This window comes from Pinus tabuliformis, chromosome 7, assembly GCF_031772625.1.
Source record: "Pinus tabuliformis cultivar Carrire ecotype Pingquan chromosome 7, CPIR1, whole genome shotgun sequence".
NCBI lineage: Eukaryota > Viridiplantae > Streptophyta > Pinopsida > Pinales > Pinaceae > Pinus > Pinus tabuliformis.
In genome coordinates, this window is record NC_142293.1 from 143738317 (window position 1) to 143747323 (window position 9007).

Here is a 9007-nt window from a genome sequence, read left to right on the forward strand (position 1 = left end):
ATCTCTGATACATGAGTACATAGTGAAAGGAAATACATGTGCATAAGGCATGGGTGCAGCCATCCAGAAGATAAACATAAATGGCTTGTGGTATGGATGCAACCATCCAATTAGAAAGACCATAAAAACGACTCAGGTATGGTCGCAGCCATCCAATCAAAATAGTCATGTATAAATCAATCCACACAACCTTGACTTGTGTAATCTGAGCCCAGGGTCTTGAATCCCAACTTGACCACTGTATAATTTGCAATATGCGAATAGATGTGTTGAAGTCGAGCACACTAGAAAATCACTTGATTACTGGTAAATGATGTGAAATGTTAACAAGCATGAGAGAGACCACCAGTAATGTTAATGGTTCTCAAGGTACTACTAGTACAATCCACAAAGTTTGAAAAAATGATCCGGAGTCAAACACTTGTGAAATCAACCAATTGAAGACCAATGATGCAAGCCTGTCATCGAGTGTGAAAAAATTGCCATTGAGGCATGCAAGATCCAAGGTACCAGAAAGGAGTCTCTAGGTCAACTTCTTGGATAATGAGCTAAAGTTGACAGGAAGCGACCGGTCAAAGGAGGGCCATAATGTTTCCCACATCATCGATGCGAGACGAAGTAACAAGATGATTATGAATGAGATAGAGAATTTTAGGAAGGTGTGTAAGGCTACCAACTGCAGAAGGATTAAGCTCTTGAACATATCGGTGACACGACTCTGGAATTTGGCAGCAATTTGGTACCAAAGGATCAAAGGTCATGATGATGCAGCAGGGATCAAATGGAATGAGGCAAAATGAATAACCCAAAACCCGGAAGGCCAATGATAGAATGAGGATATCCCAACCCGACATGAAGTAGAAAGAGTGTCGATGTCCAAGAGCAACAAGCTGCCGTAATAACTAATGTAATCAACAGAATGCTTCCAAATTTCCCCCCACCATTTCTGGTAAGTACCCCAATTATTTTTGAAACAAAAGCTTGAAGGGGATAGCATATGCTTGTAATGTAAGTTCATCCTTCGAAAAAATCTGACCTAGTGAGTTTTAACGAGCCCTAGGAAGGAGAAGCTCGATCTCGACATGGTGACAAGTCCAATTTCGTCAGGTTTTAACGAGTCCGACATAGGTAAAACTCGGAGTCTTTTTCATCTTTAGAGAGTTTGAAAAGACACGAAAAAGAAAACTCCAATGGTCCCTTTTTGTAAATTTGTCCCTCGAACTTGAAAAGGTAGAAAATAATATCCAAGGGAACCTATTAACCATGAAAGATCAACGTATAACTTTTTCATAAATAATCTATCCCAGCCCGAAAAAGGGGTAAATGTATACTAGGTAGATGACGCTTCAAAACCTTTAACCAGTTCAAAGCGACAAGATCTCGGTGATCTTTTCATGTTTCGAGAGTCAGAAAAGATCTTAAAGACGACTCCAAGAGGGACTTTTTTGTGTTTACCAAGTTTGAAAAAGTATAAAATATAACTCGCAAAGTAGTCACCAGGGTTCATGAAACTTGTTGCTGCACAAAAACAAGTGTAAGATCCATCTTTGATATAAAAATACACGAAATAGTCAAAAACCCTAACTTACAAACCCTAATTTACCAAAAAGGAATATAAAAGAGTAATTTGGTAAAAACAAATTACTTTTCACCATTTTACCTTAGAGCGAAAATTTTACCCTTGTGCATTCAAAATTTCAACGGTCGACTGGAGAAAGATCAACAACCTGTCAGCAAATTTGTCTGGTCCAGGTAAGCTCTAATCATTTTCCTGCATTTTTCATAGATAATACTTCATTTTTTATGGTTTGAGCCACCTCCAAGGAAGGTTTTAGGGCCGACATATGTGCTATCTCAAGACTGCGATGACACAAAATCTTCCATGGGGAGAAAATGGGGTCTTCACAACTGTACACAAAAAAGTCGCGAAGATCCTGATTTTTCTCAATGGGTGTTTTTGGCTCAGTGCACCTGTTTGAAAAATAGGTGCACCAAGCACCGATTCTTAACATTTCTCAAAATTTAAGCCATTTCTTTGGATTTTAAATGCAAGCAAAGTATTTATAATCCTTGATGTGTGTGTGTAGGAAGAAAAATGGTGATTGAGTGGAAAGAATGAGAGCATACTGGCGATGATGAACTGGCCATGGGAGACCAAGACAGTCTGGATGTGCTCCGGAACCGTGGTCTGCTAAAATTTTTCATGATGCCTAGTCTGAGGGCACAACTAGACTTACTCCAATATTTGATTGGAGTGTGGGATTCGAATGAGGCTAAGTTCATTATCCGAGGGCAAGAGTTGGAGATTGAGGTAGCAGACATCTATTTCTTGACAGGTTTTTCACGAAGGGGGGAAAGGCCCCACATGACCAGGACTTGGATCACTGGAGAAACTATGGACATGATGATGGGCAGAATGTGTCCAGAGGTAGAGAAGTCTGACAAGGGCGAAAAGCTCAATATTTCTACTATCAGAGACTTGTCTCTCCATGTCCTTCTCTTAACCATTACTAGAGTAGCTAGCTCACAGGCCCCTCATGAGGCCACCAAAACCCAACTTCGGCTGGTCACTGACTGCATGGATCCCATTGTCTTCAACTGGGCCGAGGCCGTGGCTGATAACATGAAACAAAAATTAACAAAGTGCTGGCGAGGGGATGTAAAACAGTTCGGGTATGGGTCCATCCTAGTATCATTCATCCTTGAGCGCCTTCCTATCTTTCAAAGACAGGAAGCAATTGTAGCATGGTTGACTCCGCGAGAACCACAGATGACTCGGTGGGTGTTGCTGATGCCAAGAGGAGGTGGGGGTCAGCACATGTCATGGAGACCCGAGTTTTTCCAATGGTTAGACTACCAGCTTGTCCTTGTTGAGGATTGGGCAAACACTAGGCTAGATTTTAGGGGCGATCCGGAGTTAGTACTTCCCCCTGGGAACAATGGGACCACAGAGGTAACAAATTTTGATTTTTTAAGTATTTTGTAATTTTTAATCATTTTTCTTATATATATGTTTTTATCACTATGTTTCAATCTTGCAAATGTTGGACCAGAAAGGCCTGCAAGCTTGTCTCTAATTGCTCGAAGAGCTGAGCGGGAGTTTTAGATTACTCCTCCTGGTGGAGATGTAGAGGATGAGATCACTCGAGACCTGGAGGGATTGATGGAGGGAATCCCTGACTATGTGAGATTTGAGGATGTCCCTCGACAGTACCAATGACACACAGCAGGGGTGTTGGGCAGGATTCACCGACTTCTCAGACGTGTGGTCCGAGCAGTCGTGTGCTACAGAGAGCACCACACAGATTAGACTCCTAGGTTTAATTTTTGCCATTTTTGAAAGACATGTTGTCTTGTGATGTAAACAAACACATATTTTTTGAGCACTGTGATGTGGAACACTGATATTCATATATATATACCTATGTTTTTTTTTCTATATGACTTATTATGTCTTTAATGATTTACTTTCATAAATGTCGCAAATGTCTATCTAATACATGATTTGCCAATGCATTAGTTAATGTATTTAGTCTTCTAGGAATGTGTCAATATGTAATATAATAAAAATTCCTTTCCAGTAAATGAACATGTAAATACTACCTTAAAATTTGAGGATTTCTGATAGAATAACGTCCATTGAGGTGAAGAAAACAAGCTGGGAGTATAGATTCACAATCAATGCACGAATATTGAGGATAATAGCCTCAACTAGTAATTCAGTGACGACACTATATTCAGTGACATTGTTTGTGGTACATCCTAGACAAATACCTTGAAGATCCACCAACTCACCATGAGGATCATAGATAACCCATGCCACGGAGGAAAGATTTCGGGTACTGCGACAGGCACCATCAGGGAAACCGACATAAGGTGTGACAAATATCTGCATAAGAAGTAAAATGACAAAATAAGTGGCAAACACTTACACACCAAGCCAAACACATACAAAATTCAAACACACTTATGTATATAGTGATGCATGAAAGACTCGTGCATAGTATTTCTTAAGATAAAGACCATTCTGGGGCTTATCTAAAGGGTTACCTTCGTAATCAATTAGCTCATAAGCCCCTTTTTTCAACACACGTTTGACGATATAGGGCCCATTCCACATGGGTTCGAATTTTCCTGCCCCCAGCTTCTCATTAATTTGATCATGTAGCAGGACTAAATCTCCGTCTGTGAAGGAACGTGGGTTGACTGCCTAATCAAAGTGAGTTTTGATTCTCTTCTTTTGTGCTTCAATGACTAAAGAATCAAGTCGACGAGTCTTCTCAAGCCTTTCTAGATAAAGAAGGTGTTCTTCCACCAAAGTAGTATTTGGGAGCAATTCGACAACTAAATTGAGAGAAGGGATTTCGCATTCAATCAGGAGGGTAGCTTCCAGAACATAAACAAGTTGAAATGGTGTGAGTCTGGTCACATCCTTAACCGAGGTACGGTAGGCCCATAGGGCAGAAAACAACATCAAATTCCAGTTGGACTTGTGCATCCCAATGGTACGTTGAAGCATGGTAACCAACACTTTGTTTACTTCTTCGACTTGGCCATTGGCCTGAGGGTAATAAGGCGTAAAACTATTGTGATGCAAGCCTAACTGGGTTGTCAACTCAGTCATCATATAACCACAGAAATGGGAAACATGATCAGTGACTATAGCTTGAGGGGCTATGAACCGGTTAATCACATGATTGAATAGGAATTGCACAACTGTCTTACAGTTGTTAGACAATTTAGGCATTACTTCAGCCCATTTCATAAAATAAATCAACGACAATGATGATATACCCATGCCCCCTACCGAGCAAGGGTTATATGTCATAAAATCAATGCCCCATTTAGCAAAAGGGATAATAGTAATGATAGGATGCAAAAGGGAAGGTGGTGCACACATCTTCCGCTGATAAATTTGACACACGTGACAAGAACAGACAGTTAGAATCCAATCCTTGGAAATGGAGGGCCAAAAGTAACTAGCACGAAGAATTTTTTGGGCAGTAGCATAGCTAGACATATGACCACCACAAGCACCAGAGTGGCAGTCATTTAAGACCTTTTCATCTTCCTTAAAAGTCATACAATGTCGGAGAATTGAATCAACATGGAGACGGTATAAAGTGTCTCCAACAATATGATAGGGCTGAGAATGGTGGCGAGTGCGTCGCCGAGCATCCTTAGACAAATCAGGGCAAAATGAAGATGTCTAGAGGTAAACAATAATGTCACCATACCAGGGATCGAGGGCACTGATCAAGAAAAGTGTGTTGTCTAGAATGCGGTCCTCTATCCGAGAGGGAGTGGAAGAAGATGGTAGCAAGCAAATCAACTCAGCGAAGACCAGTGACTTCTTAGACTTGGCAGTGGTAAAATCCAAATCAAACTCCTAAAGGATAACAATCGATTTCAAGTATTTTCCCCCCAGCAATTGATGTGACAGAATGTATGTGATCAGGTTGTAATCAGAAATCACGGTCATCATGCGTAACAAAATATAATGAAAAAAGTGTTGGACAGCTTGAACGGCTGCCAAGGTGAGCTTCTCGATGTAAGCATAGCGAGTCTCAGTGTCAAGAAGGTTGCGGCTAAGATAATAGATGATGTGCTCGGAACCATCATTGTCATCTTTAACCAAAACCATACCAATAGTACTATCAATGGAAGCTAGATAAAGTGAATAATCACGATGATAGTTGGGTGGACGCAACAAGGGAGTAGAAACAAGAAGTGTCTTGAGTTTCTCGAATGACCTTTGGGTGATGTCATCCCAAATAAATGGAGAGTGTCACACTTGAGGAGACGCATGTAACCTTTAGCAATCTCAGCATAGTTAGGGACAGAACGACGTAGGAAATTGGCCTTCCCTTACAAACTCTGCAACTGATGCAAAGAATCAGGAGGCAGGAGATTTAGAATAGCTTCAACCTTGAGGGGATCGAGACAAATGCCCTCTTTAGAAATGACAAACCCAATAAGTCTGTTGGATTCAATGCAAAAGACACACTTATGCAGATTGAGACAAATACGATAACGTCTACAGTGAAGAAAAATCTGGCGGAGATGGTTCGGATGGTTAGTGTGTTTAGCTGAATGAGCTAGAAGATCATCCAGATAAGGCTGAATAATGTGTTGGATGTCATGAAAAGCATAGGACATTGCTTGCTGGAAATTTGCACCAGCATTTTTCAGCCCAAAAGGGAGATTTTTGTAAGCAAAAGTACCCCATAGACAGATGAAGGCAGTTTTATGCTGATCGGCGGGTGAAATATTGATCTGGTTGTAACCGGAAAATCCATCCATAAAAGAGAATATCTCACTCCCAAAACAGTCATTGATAAGCTGGTCAATAAAGGGAGTATGATAGTTATCTTTCGGACATGCACGATTGATGTCACAATAATCAACACAAACCCTAATAGTGCCCTACCTTTTGGTCACAGGGACAATGTTAGATACCTAGTCTATCAGTGGGATAGGGTGAATAAACCTTGCCTTGAGAAGTTTTTCAACTTCTCCTTTAATAGTCGTGGCTTCTCTCGGGTGCTCGAGACGTAAACGTTGACAAACTAGCTTTGCACTAGGGCATGTAGGTATCTTGTGGACCGCAACACTTGGATCAATACTAGGAATTTATTCATATGACCAAGCGAACACATCGCAAAACTCTCGAAAAAGGTCGGTGTAAAGCTAGATCTCCTCAGGAGAACAAGTAACTCCAATGTGAATATTTTCAAAAATCCCTAGTTTAACAAAGATGTTGATGGGCATGGTTTGTGTAATATTCCCCATATTCCCCTCAGAAAAAACCTCATAAGTCAAGATAGGCGTCTGAAGCAGTCGAGAAGGAACACAGGAAGAAAACTTACCTAGAAAGGTAGTCATGGCCCCATGGCTTGGGAGAAACAAGGAACGACGGTGATTATTGAGCCAAGGAGGATCCTCAAAAGACATAGTTTCAAGAATTGCCTCATCGGAAGGAAATGTCTCTTGTAACGGATCCGGAGAAACAATGTCTCCAGGCCAAGGGGATTGCACATACATGTCGAGATATCTACTCGAAGGAGAAGAATCGGAAGATGAAACCGAAGTTGAAATAATTTCAACATAGTTGAGCTCTGCAGGGCTCAACGGCATAACCTCACCCCATGAATCCACCTAATAGATGGGGGGAATCGCCTAAGGATCAGGATTGATAGAGATCATATTAACCGAGGTGAAATTATGGGATGGGAGTGAAAAAACAACCATAATGGTAGGATCTTTAAAGAATCCAACACCCACACTCTCATAGGGAATACTAGTATGCTCCATAAATGGAACATTTCCATACGAGGAAGAGGAAGTGAAGAAAGACAGTTGGTTGACCAAGACAATCTTCCCTTGATGAGGAAAATGAAGCACATGAAATAATGACGAAGCCACGGCATGCATAGCGTACGTCCAACTTCACCCCAACAAAAGGTTGTAAGTCAGATTAGCATCAAAAAATTCGACTTCAACGTCGACTGTCTTCCCTTCCAGGGTGATAGGCAAGTGCGGGAGAGTACCAAATGGATGAGAATCTCTTCCATCAAAGGCTTCCAAGGTATTATGATATTGACTCAAAGATGGGGAACCGATGGCCTTCCAACAAGCAACAGACATGATGCAAGTTGAGGCACCCTCATCAATAACAGTACAATGAATATTATTTGAGTTAATGATGACTTGAGTGAGAAAAGTGATTTGATGAGGCAATCGCGACACATGGTTTTCAAGATTGAATGTAATTAACTCTGAATCAGCCAGATCAATGCCACCAATGGCGGATAGCAGAGACTTCCGTTGGGCAGGGAAACTCTGGAGAACTTCCAAGGTGGACATACCCGAAGGAGTTTGGGCTAAGTCTTCAACAATACTATAGTGTTGTGCAGCACGAGCATTGGGGTTATAGGAATATTTTCGAAGAACTCCCTTATTAGGAGGTCTAATGACAGACTCGGTGCTGGGCCATTCAATATGAAGATGGATATAACTGAACGAAGGAACGTTAGAAGGTACTTCAGGTTCCTTCTCGATGGGTGGAGCATATTCCTTTGATCCAGTACTCACATGAATAGGGATAGTCCCAGCCATAAAAACTTGGGAGCCAAAAGTGGAAGAGGACTGAGGTTGATCAACCACCATTTGCGTTTTCTGGGAGGGAAAAGGCTCTTTAAGTACAGCAGGAGTTCCTGAAGTCCCCTTAAGCAAACAACTAACTTAAGACCATCTAGGACAGTCTTTAGTGTAGTGATCCTCGTCACATATAAGACAAGGATACTTAGGCTTGCGTTTAAAACCATCATCGAAAAGGGGCTTAGGACGATCTTGCTTCGGTTGATTGGCCTTATTTTTACCTTTCCCCTTCTTACCTTTCAAAGTTTTCTCTGCCGCAGTGGACTGGATGACATTGACTTTGGAGGTTTTTCCAGTATTAGATGTGGACTGAGAAGCATTTTCAGTAGGAGCAATAGGTTTTTGCTTCACAAGAGTCATGGAAGACTTTCAGGAAGATTGAGCAACGAAACCAATAACACCGTCGACGGAAGGTGTCGACGGGGCTTTAGAAGTTCCAGGTCGTGGAGCATCAGGCAAGACATCATAAAGCGTGCCAGATTGGTAATAAACCAAATCAAGATACTAAGCATGCGCGATAGCTTTCTCTTTAGTAACACATGCCCCCATAGCAATATCTCAGGCTATCAGACCAATAAAAGAGGTAGTAAACTAGTCAATCAGAAGCTCATCAGGGATCTAGAACTTAATCAAATGGTGCCACCTTCTCCATTCATGAATATGATCAGAGATGTGAGTAGTTGTGTCTTGTTTCAGACAAGTAAGGAGATGTGTTCCCATTTCATAATGAATCGATAACTAAAAATAGGTAAGAAATGCCATCGCAAGAAAATTGAAGTCTTGGAAAGTTCCATGAGTGAGTTCAATATACCATTTCGCAACGGAACCAGTAAGAGTCCTTTGAAAA